This window comes from Dasypus novemcinctus, chromosome 6 (genome assembly GCF_030445035.2).
Source record: "Dasypus novemcinctus isolate mDasNov1 chromosome 6, mDasNov1.1.hap2, whole genome shotgun sequence".
Taxonomy (NCBI): domain Eukaryota; kingdom Metazoa; phylum Chordata; class Mammalia; order Cingulata; family Dasypodidae; genus Dasypus; species Dasypus novemcinctus.
In genome coordinates, this window is record NC_080678.1 from 97,562,470 (window position 1) to 97,585,475 (window position 23,006).

A 23,006-nucleotide genomic window follows, 5' to 3' on the forward strand; every position below is an offset into this window, starting at 1 on the left:
AGAAGAGAAGCAGGAGACAGGAGAGGCTGCCATGTGCATTGCATCATGACAGAGGAGCTCAGGATCTAAGATATAAGCAGCCAGTCCCAAAACACCAGCCTTTGGGAAGAAAGCATCATCTTGACTTGGACTTCTCTCAGCCCCAAAATCATTAGCCAATAAACATTCATTGTTTAAGCCAACCTATTGTATGGTATTTGATTTGGCAATGAGGAAACTAAAACAATTCTCAATGTCCTGTTTATATGTGTTGCCATACACCCAAGAGCAACTGTCTCCTCCCCACCCTCTTACTGCCTCCTCTAGGCTGTATCTAAAACTGCCAGCAGTCAATGAGGAAACTAAGGACATATTATTCTAATTCTATCAGGACTGCCACTAATGTCACTAGTGCTTATGTCCCAGGCACTTTACATGTACAATTTCCAATTCCAAACCAACCCCAGGATCCAAGCAATACTCTCATTTTGCAGATGAGAAAGGTGTGGCTCAGGCAGGTCAGTTCATTTGCTATACTTCCTGGATAAGAACCCATCTCCAGTCACAAAGCACCTGTCCTGCCCGTTGCAGGAGGCACAAACACCCTGGATCTTACCCCAGTATCTGAGAAATAGCAAAGAACTAGTTTCTGAAAACCCACCCACAACATAGATTTTACCCTTGGCAGTCCCTAGTACCATGTATAACACCATTCCTTTTCCTAGCTAATGTTAACACTGTTCACTTAACTTCTCTTTATTCCTCTTCTCTTTTTGCCCTGTGTGAAAAGGACCTCCTAAAGAAGAATAATTAGAAAAAGTATATGAGAAGCAGTAGTCTACAGCTCACCACACCTTGTCTAGTTTCCAGTTTGAGATGATTTGGAAGGAGTGTCTAGGCTCTAGAACAGTGAAGAAAGCAAGTACTCATTGCCCATAGAATGTATCACAGGAAACCCAAAGTCCTGAGAAAGTCCAGCATGGAATACACAAATTATGAAGGGCTCCTGGCACACAGAGCCACAATCTTATTTTAATGCCACATTCTTAGATGACAATGGGTAGACAAAGATCACTAGGCACTTGAGGAACACCTCAGCTCTTGGTTGAGAATGCATTCCCCCCCCCCATGTCTTCCTGGTTTTCCCCTCATATCCTCCTCTAGCACACTGTTTATTTTTCTCATGTATTTAGTATATATTTATTTCTATTTTCTCCCAATAAAATTAAAGCTCGATGAGGACAGGGACTTTTTCTGGTTTTGACACTGCCTTCTCCTTGCTACCTAAATCAGTTATTGACTGATGAGATGTTATACTGAATTATATTGAAAGAGATGTTCAGCAATAATTTGTGAGTCAAGGAATTAACAAATGAACTGACTTGTGTAATCCATGGGCAAAAGGTCCCAGAGCACTTTGGGTGTGCCTGACCTGAGTCCAGGTCCAATTTCCAGCAGGGGCACTCTAAACCCCACATCCTGCCTCCTGGTGGCATGTGGGAGGAGGACTGAGCCCAGGAGTCATGGCTGGTTCAGGGGACCCTCCCGTTTCCCAAAGTCTGTGTCTCTGCCTCCCTGACAGTTTGCTCCATATTCACCCTCCAATTTTGCATCAGTCACCATGCTAGGTAAACTACCTACAAACCACCTTCATCCTTGGAACAATCTGGCAAGGCAGGTATTTACTGATGGGGACTCTGTGATGCAGAGAGATGAAGCAACTTGCTGAATGCCATGGGGCCAGTCAGCCAGGTCTCTCCATCTCCAGTGCTGGGGCTGCCTTCTAAGTGGTCATAATCCCTCTTTCCTGGAGTAGTGGATAGCACCCCTGGCCACATGCTCATCCAGGCAGCCACAAAAAGGAGGATGCCATTGCCCTCCAAGCACTTCTTCATCCAGTTGGCATCCCATCTTTCATGTCCACCTGGATGAGCACAGGGCCCATGGGCTAAGGAGTCTACCGTGGTCTGCATAAGCCTCCTCTGACCCTCTTTGGCTACAAACAAGCTTGGGGCTTGTGATATCCCTATGCAAGGGCTGTTCTTGGCCAACCTCAGCATGCCCTCCATTTGCAGAATTCAGTAGCAGTCTGTCCTGGTCAGCTGGAATGGCAAATAAGAAGACTAACAATGGGGGGGGGGCTGTAGAGCAGCCTCAATCCTGAGGCCTGATCTTGGGGCACAAGGGACTTGAGTTGCTTCTCCTCTTCCTCTGCCTTCCAAGGGTAGCTAGGGAATCTTATGCTGCCTCTCCCCCCTTAAGAAGTCAAGGATGAGTCATTAGGGGCAAAAAAGTAGAATAGTTTACTGATTTCTCTCTCCACCAGTAAAATGAGTAAGCTTGAAAAAGAGAATAGAATTAACTAGATGGTAACCCTGGAACCAGATTGGACACTTAGAATAACCACAGGTGTTAAAGATGAAGGGAAAGCCTACTCTGAGTTCAGCTTTTATAAATGCAAGTTCCAACCAGCCTCCATTCCTCAGCGGACACACTGCTAGCAGAAATGGTGGTGGCTATAAAAACAAAGCCAGGATTCCAGGAGCAGCTGGCTGTGGCCATAGTGGGCAGAGGAAACCTCATCCTCCACAGCTCGGGTTTGTGCTTGAGGTTGATCTAGGGATCCTTGAGAGACCAGCACATATGCCAGCTTTGGTTTTTGTCACCTTAAAAGAACCAGCCTCTAACCTCTCACCAGCATCTATCAGGTCATAAAGAGCCAGTGCACCTTTTTTCTCCTTCCTTTTCTTTTGGCTGGTTACTTCTCTCTCTCTCCTCTCTCCTCTCTCCTCTCTCCTCTCTCCTCTCTCTCATTTTCTCTCTCTCTCTGTTTCTTGGTCTGGTGTATCTCCAAGGGACTTGCTAGCCTCATTTTCAGCCCTCTCTCCGGTAGTGATTCTGGTCTTCCAACAGCATCTACTGAGATGAACAGAGACAGGGCCCCTTTATTTTATATTGGTTCCTTTCTCTTTTTTGTTTCTTTGTCTTGTGGATTCCTGAAGAACAAGCAGATTAGCTTAGTTTCAGCTCATGCAACAGCAGGTTCTAGTTTCCTACTGGTATCTACTGAGAGACTTGGAGAAGGAGTAGATTAATTAGGAGGGGGGCTTGTATTAGTCAGTGGTCTGTAGGAAAACAGAACTGACAGGAGAGACATGTAAATAGAAAGAGATTTTATAAAATTCTCCCATGCAACTGTGAGAATGCAGAAGTCCAAATTCTGCAGGGCAGGTTAAAACCAGGGGCTCCAATGAAACTCCTTGATGAGTTCCCAGGAGATGGTGGCTGTCCAAAGTAGAGCTGGGAATTCTCTCTCTGAATACTTAAATCATTTCCCCTTTTAAGACCTTCCACTGTCTGGGGAAGATTGTTACTCATGGCTGACAGCAATCTCCTTTATTGATTGTAGATGTAATCAGCCATCTATGCAATCACGTTATTGATCATTAGAGTCCATGAAATGTCATTGTACTACAATTAGCCCAGTGCTTGCTTGACCAAACAACTGGGCATCATTACCTGGCTGAGTTGACACATTAGCCTAACCATCACAGTCCACCACTTGTTAACCTGGCAGCCAAACACATTACCTTAAACCATACTTAAGTCTCTAAATAAAAACAATGGCAGACATATATAGTTCCACCAACAATATTCAATTGCCCTGTGTACAACCAGAAACATACTAATTCCCTCCAGAATAAGGTGCAAGTCCTTGGGTAATATTCACTCTTAAACTTGACATCCTTAAATATTATAACAAGAAACTAACATAACTTATGCCAAATGATGAGGGAAAAGGTCAGGAAAGAGAACCTTTTACATATTCATTTTATGTACATATACAATCATATTCATATCAGAACAAGGAAGAAAGATTCATGACCATTATAGTCCTCATTTCTGTAATTGGCCACATGGTTGAAGTTCATATTTCTCACTACCTTCTTCCACTACCCATTCCATGTTCCCTTCACCCTCAGCAAGCACTTCAACTGGCTGTGGTTCTTTTACTGATGGGATCACCCGAACTTTTATTCCTGAAGGTTCTGAACTATTTTAGCCCTGCTTGGATTGCGTTGTTGCAGTTTTCCATTGACTTTAATCACAGTGTATGGTAGTACTAAGAGACATGCTAAAGGCCCTTCCAGGCAGTCTACCCTGCCTCCATTATTTAGGTGCAGTCCTGTTTCCCCTTGATAGTCAGGATCAACCAACCCAGCCAGTACAGTAATTCCCGTCTTTGCCTGTTGATTCAGAGGAGCCCAAAGTGGCTAGGTGGCAGTCTCAACTTTCAGTTAAGTGGAAATATTATTGTGTTCCCTGGTGGAAGCGCTCCTCCTTTTGGAACTAAGACCTGTAGACCAGCAAAGATTAAGGTTGCAGGGACAGGAAGCAAAAAAATTTTCCTAGTGCATCACTAGGATTAATAGTGGGCAGTGCCACTCCCACTGTCACGACTTGATTCCCGGACCCATGAATCCTGGCTGTGGGAGAAACAGCACCATAAAGTGATCAGAGAATAAACAGCCTCCTGGAGAACATTGCCCCAGCCCTGCAAGGTATTGCCACCTGGTTGATGCTGTGATTGAGTCTTCAAAAGGTCATTCCACTGTTCTATCAATTCAGCTGCTGCAGGATCATGGGGACCATGGTAAAACCAGTGAATTCCATGAGCACGTGTCCATTCCCCCCACATCATTTTCTGCGAAGTGGGTTCCTTGATCAAAAGCAATGCTGTATGGGATGCCATGACAGTGGATAAGACATTCAGTAAATCCATGCATGGTAGTTTGGGAAGCATTATGTTCAGGGAAAGCAAAGCCATATCTGGAGTATGTATCTATTCCAGTGAGAACAAATCACTGCTCCTTCCATGATGGAAGGGCTCCAATATAATCAACTTGCCACCAGGTAGCAGGCCTATCTCCTCAGGGAATAGTGCCATATCAGGGGCTGAGTGTGGGTCTCTGCTGCTGGCAGACTGAGCACTCGGCAGTGGCTGTAGCCAAGTCAGCCTTGGTGAGAGGAAGTCCATGTAGTTGAGCCCATACATAACCTCCATCCCTACCACCATGGCCACCTTGTTCATGAGTCCATTGGGCAATGACAAAAGTGGCTGGGGAAAGAGGCTGGGTGCTAGGCACAGATCAGGTAATTTTAACCACTTGATTATTAAAATCTTCCTTTGCTGAAGACACCCTCTGGTAAGCATTCATATGGGACACAAATATTTTCATGTTGGTTTGTTTTTGTTTTTGTTTTTTTGCCTATTCAGAAAGATCAATCCACAAACCTCTTCTCCAGATCTCTTTGTCACCAATTTTCCAATCATATTCCTTTCAAATTTCTGACTATCCAGCCAAACCATTGACAACAGTCCACGAATCAGTGTATAAAGTCACCTTCAGTCATTTCTTCTTCCAAGCAAAATGAACCAGGTGCACTGCTCCAAGTTCTGCCCACTGGGAAGATTTACCCTCACTGTGGTCCTTCAGGGACATCTCAGAAAGGGACTGCAGTACTGCAGCTTTTTGGGTGGCACCTGCCTATTGTGCAGAATCATCTGTAAACCAGGCCTGAGTTTTCTCTTCCTCAGTCAGCTGATTGTAAGGAACTCCCCAAGAATCCATTGTTGTGGGCTGAGAAAGAGAAGGTAACATGGAAAGAGTGACTGTGGGCATTTGGGCCACTTCCTCATATAACTTACTTGTGTCTTCAGGACCTGCTAGAGCCCTATCTTGTATATACTACTTCCACTTTATGATGGAGTGCTGTTGTGTATGTCTAACTTTATGGTTTGATGCGTCAGACAATATCCAGCTCATGATAGGCAAATCAGGTCTCATGGAAACTTGGTGGCCTATGATTCAGCATTCAGCCTCTACTAAAGTCCAGTAGCAGGCCAAAAGTTGTTTCTGAAAAGGAAAGTAGTTATCTGTAGAGGATGGTAGGGCTTTGCTCCAAAATCCTAAGTGGATGCATGGTGATTCTCTTATAGGGGCCTGCCAAAGGCTCCAGACAGCATGTATATTTGCCACTGTCACTTCTAGCACCATTGGATGTGCTGGATCTTATGGCCCAAGTGGCTGTGCAGCTTGCACAGCAGCCTGGACCTGTCACAGAGGCTCCTCTTATTCTGGTTCCTACTCAGAACTAGCAGCCTTTCTGGCCACTTGGTAAATGGGTGAGAGGAATGTGTTGTCTCCAAAATCCAAAAGTGATCAAATAAGCATTGTGCCTCTTTTTTGGTCATAGGAGGGGCAAGATGCAGCAGCTTATCCTTCACTTTAGAAGGGATATCTTGACAAGCCCCACACCACTGAACACCTAGAAATTTCACCAAGATGGAGGGCCCTGTATTTTTGTTGGATTTATCTCCTATCCTCTGTCACGCTAGTGCTTTACCAATAAGTCTAGACTCATTGCTACTTCCTGCTCAGTAGATCCAATCAACATGATATCGTTAATATAATAGACCAGTGTGATGTCTTGTGGGAGGGAGAGATGATCAAGGTCCGCACGTACAATATTATGACATAGGGCTAGAGAGTTGATATACCCCTGAGCAGGACAGTGAAGGTATATTAGTGACCTTGACAGCTGCAAGGAGACTGTTTCTGGTGGTCCTTACTAATGACAATTGAGAAAAAAGCATTTGCCAGATCAATAGCTGCATATCAGATTCCAGGTGATGTGTTGATTTGTGCAAGCAATGATATCATATCTGGGACAGTGGCTGCAATTGGAGGCACCACCTGGTTAAGTTTATGGTAATCTACTGTTATCCTCCAAGATCCATCTGTTTTCTGCACAGGCCAAATAGGAGTGTTGAATGGTGAGGTGGTGGAAATCACCACCCCTGAATCCTTCAGATACTTGCTGGTGGCACCAATCTCTATAATCCCTCCAGGAATCTGGTGTTGCTTTTTGATTTACTGTTTTGCTAGATAGGGACAGTTCTAGTGGATTCCACTTGGCCTTTTCTATCATAATAGCCCTTATTCCACAAGTCAGAGATCCAGTGTACCTTCCCCAAGGGCACCTGGTCTTTTCCTCACTCAAGGGACTCTGTGTCTGTAAAGTCTGGGAATTGATTTAGGGGCCATGATTCTCTGCATCTGCAGTTCAAGTTAAGGTTTTGTTCACTCGGCCTAGAACTCTTCTGCTTATACAGATCAAGTAGGAATTTTGTAGACTGCCCATGTGTTTCACTTCTAGGTATACTTCATGTTCTATTAGCCAACACCACAGCTCTATGTGACTCAGACTCTTTTGATTGCTGCTTTGAGTCTGCCTTTCATTGTGGTAGCCACACCCATCTTGCCTTTGGTGATTAACTGCTGATTCTTGGCTTTCACCAGGCAGAGATCCAATCATCCCCATAATGTCGAAGGATGCTAGTTCCATGACAGCAATTCCCACAGTAATATCTGGGTTAAAGAGAAAAGCAGCCACAGAGTTCTTCAGGGAAGATGAATTATTCTTACAAATTTATTCCTCACAGTCCTGGTTAAAGGTGTGTCCTGGACTTTCCTGGGTGGACAGGTCTTAAATGGTAATCCATTCTAGCATTCCAATCTCTCGAAGCCTCTGAATTCTCTCTTCTACAGTATACCAGGGTAAATCAGACATCTTGACCTTAGACATCCTAGGCCATCTTTTGGTCCATGTTTCATCCAACCACCCAAATAAACTGTTGGATCCCCTCTGAACCCCTCAAGCTACAGTATTGAATCCAGAATTTCTGCTTAGTGGACCCATATCAATATATTCAGCCTGATCCAACTTTATATTCATTCTACCATTATCCCATATCCTTAATATCCATTCCCACACATATTCCCCCGATTTCTGTCTATATGAATTGGAAAACTCAGGTAGTTCTTTTAGAGTATAGCGTACTTCCTCATGGGTCACACTTTGTACCTTGCCTTTGGAGACTTGTTTTGATTTTAGTCTTTTAATAGGTCTTGAAGAGAAGAGGTGTGGTGGGGGGGATAAGAAGAAGGATTAGAAATGTCTTGCAAGCTGTTGACTTCAGGACATTCATTTTCATTTTTGTCTGGTGATACAGGATTAATTTCTTCAGGCAGGGGTTGGATGGCAGACTCTTCAGGGCAGGGTGGAGGTTGGGTAGTGCAGGCTGGAATTTGGTTGGTTTGCCTCAGGGCTGGGAAGAGGTCTGGACTTCCTGGGACAGGCTAGAGGCTGTCTAATACAAGCTTGACACTTAGTGGTCTTCACAGGGCAGACCATTACAGATATATCTGGCAAAGTCTCAGCAGAATTTAGGGTTTCAGTGTCCCCACTGTTACCATAATTATCAACCCATATGTCTCCAACTCAATCCTCAGGATTCCACTCTTTTCCAATCATTGCCCTCAGACACCCTGCGAGGTTGAGATTTAGTTTCCATTGTAACTCAGCACTTGTACGATGAGACTCTGGGTCTGGTTTTCAGAGATCTCAAGTCTGTGGCTGCATGAAATAAGGTTTTCTTTCAGAGCATGCATAGAAACTTTCAAATCATGTTGCAAATTTGAAGCTTTAATCATTCCTTTTTTTTTTCTGTAACTGTATACAGAGTATTTAGGAATGACCAACCAACATCATTGTACCTTTTGACTCCACAAAACTCTGTTACGGTGTTGAAAACACTCTCATCCAGATCCTTGCCTCTTCTAAGCATGGAAATAGCTGAATCCAGTGGTGATATTTTGTATATCTCTATTGCCAACTCTTGCCATGGACTGTCAGTGGCCTCTTGATTATTGGAAAGGGAGTCATTATTGTCCTTGAATCCAATCAGAGTAGAGAGCCAATTGCAAAACTCCCAGAACTACTTTAGAAATCCCATTTTTAAGATTCTGTTCCTCAAGAACCACGCCTGGCACCAAGCTGTATTAGTCAGTGTTCTCAAGGGAAATAGAATGGACAGGAGAGATCTGTAAATAGTGTATGAAATTTTATAAAATTCTCTCACATGACCGTGGGGATTCAAAAGCCCAAATTCTGCAGTGCAGGCTGCAAATCAGGGACTCCAATGAAGCTCCTTGTGAGTTCCCAGGAGATGGTGGCTGTCCAAAGTAGAGCTGGGAATGCTCTCTCTGAATGCTGAAATCACTTCCCTTTTAAGGCCTTCAACTGATTGGATAAGACATCACTCATTGCTGACCTCAATCTCCTTTATTGATTGTAGTAGTAATCATCTATCTATGCAATGAACTACTGATGATCAAGGTCGATGAAATGTCTTTGTATTACAATTAGCCCAGTGCTTGCTTGACCAAACAACTGGGCACCATTACGTAGCCGACTTGACACATTAGCCTAACCATCACAGGGTTGTTTTGTTTCTTTGTAGTTTTTTTTCTTTTTCTTTTTCTTTTTCTCTCTTTCCATTCCTTTTTTCCCCTCCTTTTCTTTTCTTTTTCTTGGTCTGGCAGACTGAGGAGTGGAAGAACTAGGTTTCTAGAATGACCACAATATAATACTCAAAATGTCCAGTTATCAAGAAAAATTAAAAAACAAGGAGACAGGAAAGTATGACCCAGTCACAGGAAAAGAGAATTCAACAAAAAATATAACAGAGGAAGTCCAGTTACTGGAAATACTAATCAAAGATTATAGATAACTCAGTTAAACAGATCAATGAAGTAAAGGAAATCATCAAGAAAGAATGAAAGGATTTCAGGGAAACAATATATGAACAAAGTGATCATTTCAATAATGAGATAGTAACTCTAAAGAGGCACCAAATAGAAATTCTGAAGCATAAAAATACATTAATTCAATTGAACAATTCAAGACAGTGCTTCAACAGCCAATTGATGCATGCAGAAGAAAGGATCAGTAAACTTGAAGATAAGACAACTGAAATTATCCTGTCTGAAGAGCATAAAGATGAAAGAAAAAATGAAAAGAGCCTGAGCAACCTGTGGGACAAGTCAATGGAGAAAATAGACTCATCATTGGAGTCCCAGAGAGAGAAGAGTGTGAGAATGGGGGAAAAGATTAGAGAAATGACTGACAGCTCCCCATATCTGATGAGAGATACGAATATACAAGTCTAAGAAGCTCAATGATTTCCAAACAGGAAAAACTCAAAGAGATATACACCAAGACACATTAGAGTGAAATCATCAAAGCCCAAAGACAAAAAGAGTATATTAAAAATAGCAAGAGATTGCTGCTTCTCCATTGGGGAGTGGGACAGAGTTCCCTGGAATGGGAACTCAGCACTCCTTCAGATTGTGTTTATATGGCTAAGAGACTTCAAAATGAGTCAGGAGGACTTTAGAGGGGTTGTTTTATGAACATCTCAGCAGGATCTCAGTGACAGCTAAAGTAGATACAATCCCAAGTAGTGGTGCTCCTGAGGGCTACTGAGACACCCAGATCCTACGATTGTGGCAGATGGCTCGAGTCCAGTGCCTTGCCAGTGGGCCGTACTTTGGAATTTGTGCTCCAGAGTGTGATGGAGTTGGACTCAGATGTGACCTCTCTACACATGCCTCTTCTGTCACTTTTACTGAACTTGTGGTTGGCCCTGGGGTTGGTGTATGCTCAGGAGACTTGAATCTCTGGATGGTTCATGTGCCAGCTGGGCCCTGAGCCTCAGCAGAGTGGCAAAACCTACTTTCTGGTTCATTGGACTAACCAGGTCAGCTAACAGGGAGGTGAGTATGGTCAACCACCACACCAGAGAACCGAGAGAGTATACAACTGCAAGCAGGAGAATCCCATCCATCAGCCATGTACTACCTAAGCCCCCTCTTGATTGAGAGGTGGAGTGGACATTGCCATCCCAGGGTCCTCAGGATGGAGGAATAAAATATGGATTAGAGTGGACTTACTGGTATTCTACTATAGAATTATTGTGACTCTAGCAATGGAAGAAACTGTATCATTGATGTGGAGACAGTGGCCACAGGAGTTGCTGATGGCAGGGAGATGGAAGAAGAGGTGTGATACAGGGGCATTTTCAGGACTTCGAGTTGCCCTGAATGATATTGCACAGACAGATGTAGGAAATGATATATCCTGCCATAACCCACTGAATGGACTGGGAGAGACCGTAAACTACAATGTAAACTATAATCCATTATGTGTAGCAGTGTTCCAAAATGTATGCATCAAATGCAATGAATGTGCCACACTGATGAAAGAGGTTGTTGATGTGGGAGGAGTAGGGATGGGGGTGGGGGATTGGGGTATATGGGAACCTCTTATATTTTTTAATGTAATATTTTGTGTGATCTATGTATCTTTTAAAAAAAGATAATTAAAAAAATAGCAAGAAAGAAGTGATAGAGCATGCACAAGGGATCCTTAGTGAGATTAAGTTGTGGCTTCTTCTTAGAAACCATGGAAACCAGTAGTTAGTGGGATGACATATTCAAAGTGCTAAAAGAAAAATATTGCCAACCAATAATATGATAAATAGAAAAACAGTCTTTCAAAAATCAGGGAGAAATGAAGATATCTCAGATAAATCATATCTGAGGGAGTCCATTACCAATAGACCTGCCTTTTAATAAATGTTAAAAGGAGTCTTACATATTGAGGGGAGGGAATATAAGACATTAATTGCAAGCTATAAAAAGAAATAAAGGCCTCCATTATAGATACCTACATGAGTTAATGTAAACGCTAATATTATTTTCCACTTTTTTCATTTGAAATAATGTCTTTTATTTTTTATATAGCTTAAACCCAAGTGCATAAAACAACCACAGATATTTAGGATAATACATTATACATTGAGGATACTGTTTAAAAACATAATTCTCACAAAATAACATCAAATGGAAAGAGGGAAGTGGAGTATATAGGAACAGAGTATATCTAGCTATTGAAGTTAAGTTGATATCAATACAAACTAAATTGTAATAAACTTAGGATATCAGATACAATCCCCATGGCAACCAAAGGCAAAAATACGAAAAATAGCTACAGAAAGGTTTATGAGAGGTCATTCCAAATGGCTCATTGCAATAGAACTTAAAAATGAAAAGGATGGAAATAATGGAGGAAAGGCAGGATATAAAAGGTATATGATATGCAAAAAGCAAAGAGCAAAATGTCCAAAGTAAGTCTTGTCTTTTCAGTTATTACCTTGTGTTAATGTATTAAATACTCCGATAGATAGGCAGATTTGCAAAATGAATCAAGAAGCAAGATCCAAGTGTATGCTGTTTACAAGAGACACATTTTATTTATTTTTTATTTTTTATTTTGTCCAAAATAGTTTTAATTTCATCTAACATTGCTGGAGATAATACTGCTATTTCACACTATTAGATATTTTAATAAGGATAGCAATTATTGGTGTTATAAAATGATAGCAACTGAAGGATAAACTATTATACCTGGGGACAATTATTTTCTAACTCAAATGGATTCAATGTGGGGAAAAAACATTTTTAAAGGAAGATTTAAAATACAAGATGCTTATGAAGATAACGTAATTTACCAGTCATTTACAAATTTATCTGCACTGATCTTTTGCAGAACAGAAATGCAAAAATGCAGTTAGAGTGCCCTAGTGCAAACTCCCAAACTGGAAATATGCAAAACTGGTACCCCAGAAATAGTGTGAAATACTGCTATCAAACTGTCTAGGAACTGTTTTTTCTATCAGTTGTTAAAGAAATGCATTATAAGTACATTGTATGTTTTGGTGCCATTTAAAGATTGTTAGTAAACTCCGGTTTTTACAAGGATAGAATATAACAGAGAAATATGTTTTGAATTTTGGAAGGCTCGTTCTCCCTAAAGCAACTGTCTTTTGAATATGCAGCCTCAAAAAAAAAAAGCTAAATTGATTCATACATAGTGAAATGTAAGCAGTAGTTTTCCATCATTTGATTAAGTTTTCCTAATGAGATTGAGTTTTCATTCAATAGCCTCTCTTAATCAAAAGCAATTTTGGCTTCTTTGTAATGTGTTCAGATAAGTTCATTCCACATGTCATTTCTATTCCATCACTTTCTTTAACATATGTCATTGAACTCCAAGCTTTTGCTGAAAGAGATCCCATGCCAGTCTCTTTACTCCTTGTAAAGTCTCCTTGGTTTGTGTCTTCTAATCTTATCTTCTTGGTGTTTTGAAATAACCGAGTCACTGGTTCCAACCTGCTTTCCTCAGTTCCTCGCATGAAGTGATCGTCCACTTTTGAATCGATCCGCATAGCAGATACCTGAGGGCAGATTTACTAAGAGAAAATCCCATTGGGACCGGTGAACAAATATCAACGTGGCTTTCAGGTACTTTTGTAGGTAGGAGAAACGTTTCTTCAACTTGATTGCTGGAAATACAAGGAATTGTGTCTCTTCAAAGTGTGAGTTTTCTTTTGAAATGCCTAGGCTTATACCCTATCAAGACCATCCGAGAACTGCTGTAAAACACTAGTGTCTATTTCATTGGGACAGGCTGGCTCTGACCCAGAGACCTGGGGGGCTCCCCCCAAACGCAGGAGAGCGCGCCAACCTCCGAGCGCCAACGAGCAGCGCCGGGGAGGAACCGCCTGACTAAAGGCGAGTCCAGAACCGCGCGCGACCGCGGAGGACAGGGGCGCACCGCGCTGCAGGCGTTTCAGAGCCGAGGGAAGGCGCGACGAGGGACTGCCGGGCGCATGCGCGCTCTGTTAAGGCACAGCGGACAAGGAAAAAGTGGAGAGAGGCGGTCGCCAGGAGACGGGACGCGCGCGGCGGGGCGCGCCTGCGCGGCGCAGCGGGCGCGAAAGACGCCCCTCCTCGGAGCCCTGTGGGGAGGCAGGTGGATGTAAGTGTCGCTTGGCGCGTGGGGGCGCGCGCACCAAGAGACACATTTTAGATCTAAAGAACCATATAGGTTGAAAGTGAAAAGAAGGGGGAAAAAATAACCTACAAATTACAAATTATAACCAGAGAGAGCCAAGGTAGCTATACTAAAATAAGACAAAATAGACATTAACTCAAAAAACTTTTATAAGAGAGAAATAAGGACATTATTTATTGATAAAAGCATCAATTCGATAAGAAGATGTAACAATTATAAACATATATGCTCCTAACAGGGCCCCCAAATACATGAAGCAAACATTGACAGAATTAAGGGGAGAGATAGATACCTCTAGAATAATAGTAGGAAATTTCAATAACCACTTACAGTACTGAGTAGAAGATTGAGGCAGAATATCACCATGGAAATAGAGGACTCAACTCCATAAACCACCTAGATCTAACAAGCATATATAGAACACTTCACTCAACAACAGCAAAACACACATCTTTCTCAAGTGCACATGGGCACTCATAGCTACAAATTTTCCTCTTAGGATTGCCTTCATTGTATCACGTAAGTTTTGGCATATTGGGTTTATGTTTTCATTCATATTGAGAGTTTTTAAATTTAACTTTTGAGTCATCTTTAAACTATTGGATGCTCAACATTGCTTTTTTCACATATTTTGTAAATTGTTCAATTTTCCTTCTGTTCATTGATTTCGAGCTAGCTTCATTGCATTGTTCAGAGAGAATTTACCTAGTATTAGTCTGATTTCAATCTTTTGAAATGTATTGAGGCTTTCTTGTGTCCTAACATAGACTCTCTCTTATAAATTCTCAGAATGATTGAAAACAAAAACCCAACATGCCAAAACTTACGTGATACAATGAAGGTAATCCTCAGAGGAAAATCTATAGCTATGAATGCCTTATATAAAAAAGAAAAAGATCGCACATCAACCAATTGACTCCACATCTTTAAGAACTACAAAGATAGCGAATTAACTCCGAAGTTAGCAGAAGGAAAGCAATAATTAAGATTAGATTGGAGAGAAAAGAAAAACATCTGAGGGAATCAACAAAATTAAAAGTTGGTGAACTAGGCTAACAAATAAAAAAAGAGAAAAGGAACAAATAACAAAAATGGTCTTATCACTACTGAACTTACAGAAATAAAAAGGATTATAAGGGAATGCTATGAACCATTGTACACCAACAAATAATATAATTTAGATTTGGAAAAATTCCTGCAAACTCACAAATGACCTAAACTGACCCAAGAAGAAATAAAAACCTCAACAAATCTATGACAAATACAGACACTGAGTCAATAATCAAAAAATTTCCTCCAAGGAAAAGTCCACCAGCAGATGGCATTACTGGTGAATTCTGCCAAATATTTGAAGAATTAATATCAATTCTTCTATAACTCTTCCAAAAAATTCAAGAGGAGGGGAAACTTCCTAATTCATTCTATGAAGACAGCATGACCCTGATAGCAAAGCCTGATAAAAACATCACAAGGAAAGAAAATTATAAGCAATGTAGGAAATATAAATTAAAACCAGAAGAAAAACTTCATACTAACAAGGATGGCTATTTTTTTACTAAGGAAAATAAGTGTTGGAGAGGCTATGGAGGAATTAGGCTCTAGTACACTGTTGATGGAAATTAAAAGGGTATAGCCACTGTGGAAAGCAGTGTGGTGGTTCCCCAACAACCTAAATATAGAAAGAGCATGCAGTCTATCAATTCCACACCTCGGTATTTAATTTTTTAAAAAATGAAAACAGGGCCTCCTCCAGACCCCTGTATAACTGCTCACAGCAGCACAATAGCTAAAAGGTGGAAACAACTCAAGCATCCATCAACATATGAATTTATAAACAAAATGTGGTACATACACACAATGGAACATTCTTCAGCCATAAATAAGAATGACACTCTGAGACCTGCTGCAACATGGATGAACCTTGAAAACTCATATTAGACTGAGTGGCAGAAGCAGGGAACATAAGAACAAGTGTATATGACGACACTGACATGAGAAACCTCAAATAGCAAATTCGTAGAGACAGGAAGCAGATTGGAGGCTACCAGGGGATGGGAAGGGGTGGGGGTTGTTCAGTGGATGTAGAATGAATAAGAATTAAAAAAAAAAAACCCAAAAGAACAAAGTAGTCATGTGTGGAGAGGGTGGTGGGGACAATGTCGCTCAGCCATCCATTCTTACTCCTTTCTAGTCCCCCATCTTCTTGGGAGACAGGATAGGAGAAGATCCTCCACTTTCTGATGAATTATTGCAAACTAGGTTTAGCTGGCCTCGACCAACCCACTTAGCCCCTCCAAGCCTCAGTTGTTCATCCTAAAAGAGGGCAATTGAACGCACTCCCTCAGTTGTCGGGGACTAAAGTGTCCAGTACGTTGCTTAGCATGTAGTAAGTGCTCAGTTAATGTGATTTCACACCCCACCGGTGCCAAGCTCCTCCTCCATCCCAGGCTGGGCTGTGCCCCCACTGGGCCAAACAGCAGAGCCTGGGAGAGAAGTGGGATGGCTGCCCAGCAGTGGGGGGCCCTCTGGCCTCACTGCCCTTTCCGGAAAGACTGAACTAGAGAGGCTGTCATCCCCTCCAGACCCAGCTGTCCTCCAACCCTGATCCACTCTCCAAGGGGCCATCAACCAGGCGAGACCTGTCCAGGGTGTGTCAGAAGTCCCCCCACTGGGCAGAGGAAGGGATTCTCTTCCAAGATCTGCCTCCATTACTTGCTCCTGGGTCCCTCACTCACCCCTGGGGCCTCACCCCTCCCACCCAGACTTGGATGGACACCCCCCTTTGCTCCTCTCCATTCCAGGGTGGTGAAACTGTAAGTGCTCCAGCAGAATTACCATTGCTTGCACTTCTGTTACTAGTCAATGAACGCAATGTTCACAGTCAACCCAACAGGAGGAACTGAAGGTAGAAGCAAGACAATCTCTCCAAGGCTGACCCTGCACCTCCCTTTCCTTCTTTGTCCAACAGTGCAGTCAGGGACAACTCCACAGGGGCCAGGAGGCATGTGAGCCACAGCGCAGGGGCCAAGGCCACAAGCAGACACGCCAGCTGCTCCTGAAAGTGACTGAAGAAGGAAGCAAAGCCACCAGAAGAAGCAAAGCAGAAGACTTTCCAAGCACTAGTGACACTTAAAATGCCCCAAGAAGCCACAGGGCAGCTTCTTTGGGACCTGCAAAGCCCAAAACAAAACAGCCTCCACTGGGAGCTTCTACCAACTGGTGAGTGAGGAGGGAGCTCCTAGCCATCACCTGCCCTTGCTGCCTGCTTAAGGCGAAGTAGGACAAGGACCAGTCCACCTGATGGAGGGACGGACGCCTTCCAGAAACACGACGGTGGCTTTGTTCCCCTGAAAAGGAAAAGTGTTTGGACACAAAAGCCTGGAGCATCCTTCTGCCTCCGGAACCGAGGAGTTCCCAGGGCCTTCTCTGGTCGTGCCTGATGGAAGCACAGCATGCAGCGCCCCCCGGAGCCAGGCGAGAGAAGGGCCGCGGGGCACCTGCTGCAGAGCTGGGTCCTGCTCCGCCCACCGCCCGCCGCCGGCTCCCGGGCCCCTGCTCCCGGCGCCGCCCACTTACATGTCTAGGATGAAGTAGAGGTCAAACTCAGAATTGCAGCTTTCCTTTTGCTCTCCCGTTTCTTGCAAAGCGCTCCTCCCGCCCCGAACGTGGCGGGGTCTGTGTCCCGAGCTCAGCAGCTGCGGCGGCAGGAGCAGCAGCAGCAGCCAGAAGAGGGCGGGCCCGGGCGCCCGGGGGGCGCAGCTCCCCATCTCCCTGGGCTCCCCGGCGGTACCAGGGCCGCCGCCAGGCGCCGCCTCCGCCTCCGCCCCGGCCCGCGCCTTTGGCCTAGGCCCGCACGTCCTCGCCACGCACCCGCGCAGCGCGCCAGGAGGGGCAGCGGCTGGCTCTGGGCACCGGCTGCACCTGCCTGCTCACCCCCTTCCCCCGCCCTGGGGCCCTGTTATTATGACAGCCGTGAGGTTGACATGGCCACTTTGTGACCTGCAGCTCTGCGGGGCAGTTCACAATAGCAAGGGGGAGTCACAGGATCTTTGCGGGCTGGGAGGGGGTGGGGGGAAAACAGGCCCTCTTTTCCCCCAGACCCTCACAGAGGGCCACTAGGACCCTCAAAATCGCTGCGTTTTTTATTGATTGCGTGTTACTGGGTTCTGGGTGTTTGTGGGTGAGTACCTGGTACCCCCTCGCCCCCCGCCCGCTCTCCCCACCCCGGTCTGGGAGCAGAGCCTGGAGGCAGAGGCTGGGCTCAGGCATCTCTGTGGTCCGCAGTTACTCTCAGTCCTGCGGGGGCTGCAAGTGGAACCCAGAGGGTGCTCGCAGGAGGCGGTCCTCCCCTGACCAGCTCCAGAGTGAAACCGAGGCCCTGCAGGAGGGGCCGGCGCTGAGGGCCTGCAGCAGGCAGTGGGGGAGGCGGGGCCAGCCACGGGCTCCGAGGGAGGGCGTTCTTCAGGAATCATCCGGCTCTTGGCCTGGGGCCTGCAGTTCACAGGGTGCAGGCTGAGGCGCTGTGGGCATTTCAGGGTGGGCGCAGGGCAGCGTCAAGGGCGACCTTCTCGGGCCTGGGGAAGGAAAGGTGACCGGGCAGGGTGGGGTGGGGCTCGTGGGAGGCTGCTGAGGACCCTCCTACCCACTGGCTCTGGGCTGCGGCTGGGCGCCCCCCAGCCCTGTCCAGGGACACCTTGGAAGGGAGCTGAGCGGTGGTGGGGTTGGGTCTCCACCGTTCCTGGGGCTCGGTCTGCACCAGCCCCAGCAGAGCTTTCTCTCCAGGAGAAATGGCCCTTGTGCCCTGGGAAAGAGCCCCTCGGGACAGACAGGGGCTTCCAGGACCCCTCCCGCTCCCCCAGATGCAGGCCCACAGCAGAGTTGGCAGACCTCCCACTCCCATAGGCTTGGGGGGCGGGGGCATGTGTGACCACGGCGACAGCCTCTGCAAGGGGCTGCTGGTCACAGGCCTCCGCGGACCCCTCCCCACCTCATGCAGCCCCCAGCTGGCCCCTGCTTCATGAGAAACCCGCAAGACACAGGGTCCCAGAGGCCCAGCTGCCATTGGCCTCACCTGCCACTTAGCCCTTTAGGAGCTCCTACTATGCGCCGCATCCCAGGGACCGGATACCGGGAAAAGCAGACTGGAGGAAAGGGGTGCGAGCCAGACCCCGTCCTCGGGGTGATGCAACATGGCGGGTGTTGGGTGAGAGGACAGAGAAGCTGTGGCGATGCGAGCAAGCCATGGGCGCTCTCAGGGAAGGCATGGGGGAGAGCAGAAGGGCTGCAGGTGGGCTTTGCACGTGGCACCGGGCAGCCCCGGGGCGCGGACCACTGATGGGTCCTGTGTGCAGAGGGGACGGGAGGAGCCCCTGCGGCAGCTGGGCGGCGGGGGGTGGGCTCATCCCTTGTCCAGGAGGGCAAGGGCCTTGAGGGGCCAGAGGAAGCTCGGGCTTGGCCGTGGTGCTCCCCAGTCCCCTTGGGGCCTCCCTGCCTCTGGGGTCACATAGCCCGGGCTTTACTTACCTGGATGATGGGGCCGTTTCATTTTCCAGGTGGCCCCTGTCTTTTCCGTGGTCCTGGTTGCCTCTGGCCTCTCCAGGGGGTGTCCCTGAGATATTGGAAGGTGGGTTGAAGAGGCCAGGACTGTTTCGCTGCCTGAGTTGTCACCCCCGCCCCCCAATCTCTCTCATTAAAGCCACGGCACATGCCTCGGGTTGGCAGTGGAGGAAGAATCTAAACTGGGAGCAGGGCCTGAACTTTGGAGCCCAGATTTTCTAAGGCACAGAGTCACACGCTCAGCTCTGGGGACGTTGTTCTTATTGTCACAAGGAAGTTCGGGCCCTGTTGGAGGCAGATGCCACCAACACATCTTTAGCCAGAGAAAGGGAAGCGAATGCAGCGGGTCGCGACACACAGGCCTGGTGCCGCCCCATCCGGGGCCCCCAAGTGCTGCCCCTGGCCTCTCACCTGCCTGACCCGACCACCGTCTTCCTCTCAGTGGTCCCATCAGGGAGGGCACCTCTTCAGAGCCCCGTGGCCCCTGTGGGACCCCTGAATGGAATCCTGTAGGGAAACCCTAAGAACTTAGGAATAGATGGCGTTGGAGGTGGGGGTATTAAATGGAGAGAAGACTCCCAGGCTACCCAGTCCTTCCCTCTTTGGAATCATCCAGGTCTTGACGTTTCCAGGTGGCAGTTGCCATCCCCGGTGACAGGTGGAGACCCCCACAGACTGGACATATGATTTCTAATCATCAGGTATATGAAGGTATTCTAACTCCCATCTCAAAGGGGAGGAAACTGAGGCTCAGAGATGTTAAGGACAATGCCAAGGTCACATAACTAGGCATTTCAGGGCCAGGACTGACGTAGACAAAGGTTTCCAGGCAAGAAGCCCCAGGCCTGCTTTTCCAGGGGCGGGGGGGTCCTGCTCACCCCAGAGCCTGGTGCTGAGGTCTGAGGGTCAGAGCTGGGAAGGGCGCTTCTGGGAGTGGACAGGAGAGGCCTGGGTAGCACACAGCCTCACAGAGTGCTGCCCAAGGACCCCTCGGGAGGCACCTTCAGGCCTTCAGCACAAGGCATGGGTGGGGGTGCAGCGTGGGGACTGGCTTTGGACCGAGCAGTGGGCATAGCAGAGCCCACTTGGGTCTGCACGGCGGCGAGGGAGTGGGAGCAGCTTGCCCCTGCCTTAATCCCCAGGCCATCCCCAGCCATCCCTGGGTGCAGCACACAGCCCCTGGAGTATGGCTCAGTGTCCCCAGAGGCCATCTGCAGGCAGGGCCGGTTCTGCACTGTGTGTTGGAAAGGACACTGTGGTCCTTCTTTTATTCGGTGGACACTTACGAGGCCCTGTGGTTGGTGCCAGGGCAGAGCTGACAGCCTAGCTCCTGGGCCCTGTGCAGAAAGGAGTGGCCCATCAAGGTGTGGTGTTTCTGGGTTTTTTTTGTTGTTGTTACTTAATGTGTGTTCCCTCAGGCTTGGGGATACTCCCTGGGGGAGTGGGCTCCTTAGAGGCCCTGCTGCCCTGAGACTGTACCCCCTGTGCACTCCACCAGCTCCTGAGTTTCCCTTCTGCCTCCACCCTCCGTCGTGCCGTGCCCTGGTGGAAGGTGCACGGAAGTCAGCCAGGCTCTCCTTTGCCCGTGGCTGCCCACCCCTCCCACACGGTGGCCAGGATATGCTCAGCATCAGAATCGGGGTGAGAGAGGCTCCCCCACCGACTTGCTTGGCAGACACAGAGTGGTCTGCCAGCCAGGTCTGGGGCTGTGCCCCCCATGCCCAGTACAGCATGTCACCCTGCCCCATGCCCAGTCCACTTGGGGATGGATGGTGGCAGCTGTCACTGTGTGGGAGAAATGAGTGGGAGACCGGATGGGGCTGGGGACCTGGGGATGGCAGACCCTGTCTGGCAGAATTAGGAACCAGCCTGAGAGCCAAGCCTCCAAGCCCCAACTTATGCTCCTTGTCCCATCAGATGTCACCACAAAACACAAGTTCAAGAGGAAATTAAAAATTTCCAGGTGGTTAGTGCAGTGTCTGAATCCCTGAGCCCAGGGTCCTTCTGAGTCCACTGGTGCCTGGAGCTGGCTCTGGGCTGGGGGTGCAGTGATGGGGGCACGGGCTTAGCACAGCGACCACCGCCTCCTCTGGCTGCGGGGGCGGGGAAGTGCCCTGTGCGTGGAGGAGGGGAGCCCCGCGCTCAGCCCTTATCAGACCAGGAGCCTCGGGCCCTGGGACCAGCCGTCCCCACACTGTGGAGTCAGATGCCAGTGGCGCTGGGCCTCGTGGAGGCGGTGGTGGGGCCACCCTGCGGGGCCGGCTGGTCCTTTGGGGTCTTTCTCCTCCACGCGGCTTCCTGGGGGGACATGGGGTTCGTCCAGGGCTGAAGTGTTTGCTGAGGGAGGGAGCGCGAAGCCGGCATGCAGGGGCTCGGGGTGTGAGCGTCTTGTTGAAGGGAGGGCCTAGGATCCCAGCTGCTGGGGGGGAGGGGGAGGCAGAGGGTGCCTGGAGCCCCTGGGAGAAGGCGTCACGCTGGGGGGAGGTTGGTTAAAAATAAGCCCCCGGAGCCAAGGTCGATCAGAGTAGGATGTTGATTTAGGGTGCCAGAGGTTCCAGGGGTCCACAAAATGCAGAGTGTCACCAGGAGCCAGGACCCCGGAGTGGGGGACAGGGACTTGACGGGGCATGAGTCGGCCTGTGGCCTGGGAGGTCAGAGTGCTCAAGGTCACTCGGGTTGACCTTGAAGCTGCCCGTGGTGGCAGGGTCTGGGCTGAGGAGGGGGCTGTGCAGGAGGCCCCAGGCCTGTGGAATGAGGGTGCTCCGGGGTCAGGGCTGAGGGACAGACCCCCAGCCTTCAGGACACGCAGCTGCAGCCCTTGGGTCATGCTCACAGGTTCTAGGCTCACGCGGGACAGCTGCTCCCAGCTCCACAACCCAGGGCTCAGACACCAAGACCCCAGCAGCCACCAGCCCCCGAGGGGCGGGGACTGGTCATCCCAGGGCTTCTCCCCTCCAGGGCTGGGACCTGGGTGGGGAAGGCCAGGATGTGGGCTCAGCTGGGACTGTGAGGGACACCCTGCCCAGGGCCTGCCAGCTGACCTGGCTCCCCCCAGCCCCGAAGTTTTGGGGGACTGGACGCCTATGAGGTGCTCAGGCCTCCAGGAGCTCTGCCTCCAGGGAACAAGGCAGAAAGGGTTTGGCCTTTGTGACGTCACCTCACCCGTCAGATGTGTCACTTCCCTGGACTCTGCTGGCCCAAGTCAGGAGCCTGCCGGGGTCAGCCGGGGGGACACAGGACCCGCCTCTCCATGGAGGACGCCCAGGCACTTCCACCAGGTTTTAAAGCTGCTGCCTCCCCAGTGCTTTCAGTGGCCTGGAGAGTCCACTGCGCAACACGGGGCACAGACAACTCTGCATTGCAAGAACTTCAGACTTCCGGCAAGATGGTGGCTGAGTGAGCTTGCCTTGCCGTCTCTCCTGGGAAGAGGCAGCTGGGCACCGCTGGAGGTTCTCCGGGACCAGGCTTTTTCAGGATTTTTTCAGGGCAGGAAGTGTCTGGACATCGATTTGGTGGGAAGGTAATGGAAAGGACTGGTCTATAAGATATAAATTGGGACTTTTCAGGAGGGGGAGGCAAGATGGCGGCTGAGTGAACTTCCCGGTTACTAGCTCCTGGGGGGAATTGGCTGGGAGGTGTCGGAGACT

General features: G+C 47.8%; 1 protein-coding gene and 1 long non-coding RNA gene across 2 annotated transcripts in view; both read right to left on the reverse strand.

Moving 5' to 3' along the window:
• The window catches only part of LOC105744277 (anthrax toxin receptor-like), a 68,111-nt gene extending 50,944 nt beyond the window's left edge, over positions 1–17,167 (reverse strand). The window contains exon 1 of the mRNA XM_071215559.1: positions 17,053–17,167. The gene's annotated coding sequence lies outside the window, so the exon portion shown is untranslated. The remainder of the gene's footprint in view (positions 1–17,052) is intronic.
• Positions 17,168–18,207: 1,040 nt separating this feature from the next.
• LOC131278991 (uncharacterized) lies at positions 18,208–22,677 on the reverse strand. Its single transcript, XR_009186338.2, has 3 exons — positions 22,522–22,677; positions 19,327–19,411; positions 18,208–18,377 (listed from the first exon to the last, which is right to left on the reverse strand). It is a non-coding gene; the product is annotated as an uncharacterized lncRNA (long non-coding RNA).
• Positions 22,678–23,006: the final 329 nt, after the last annotated feature.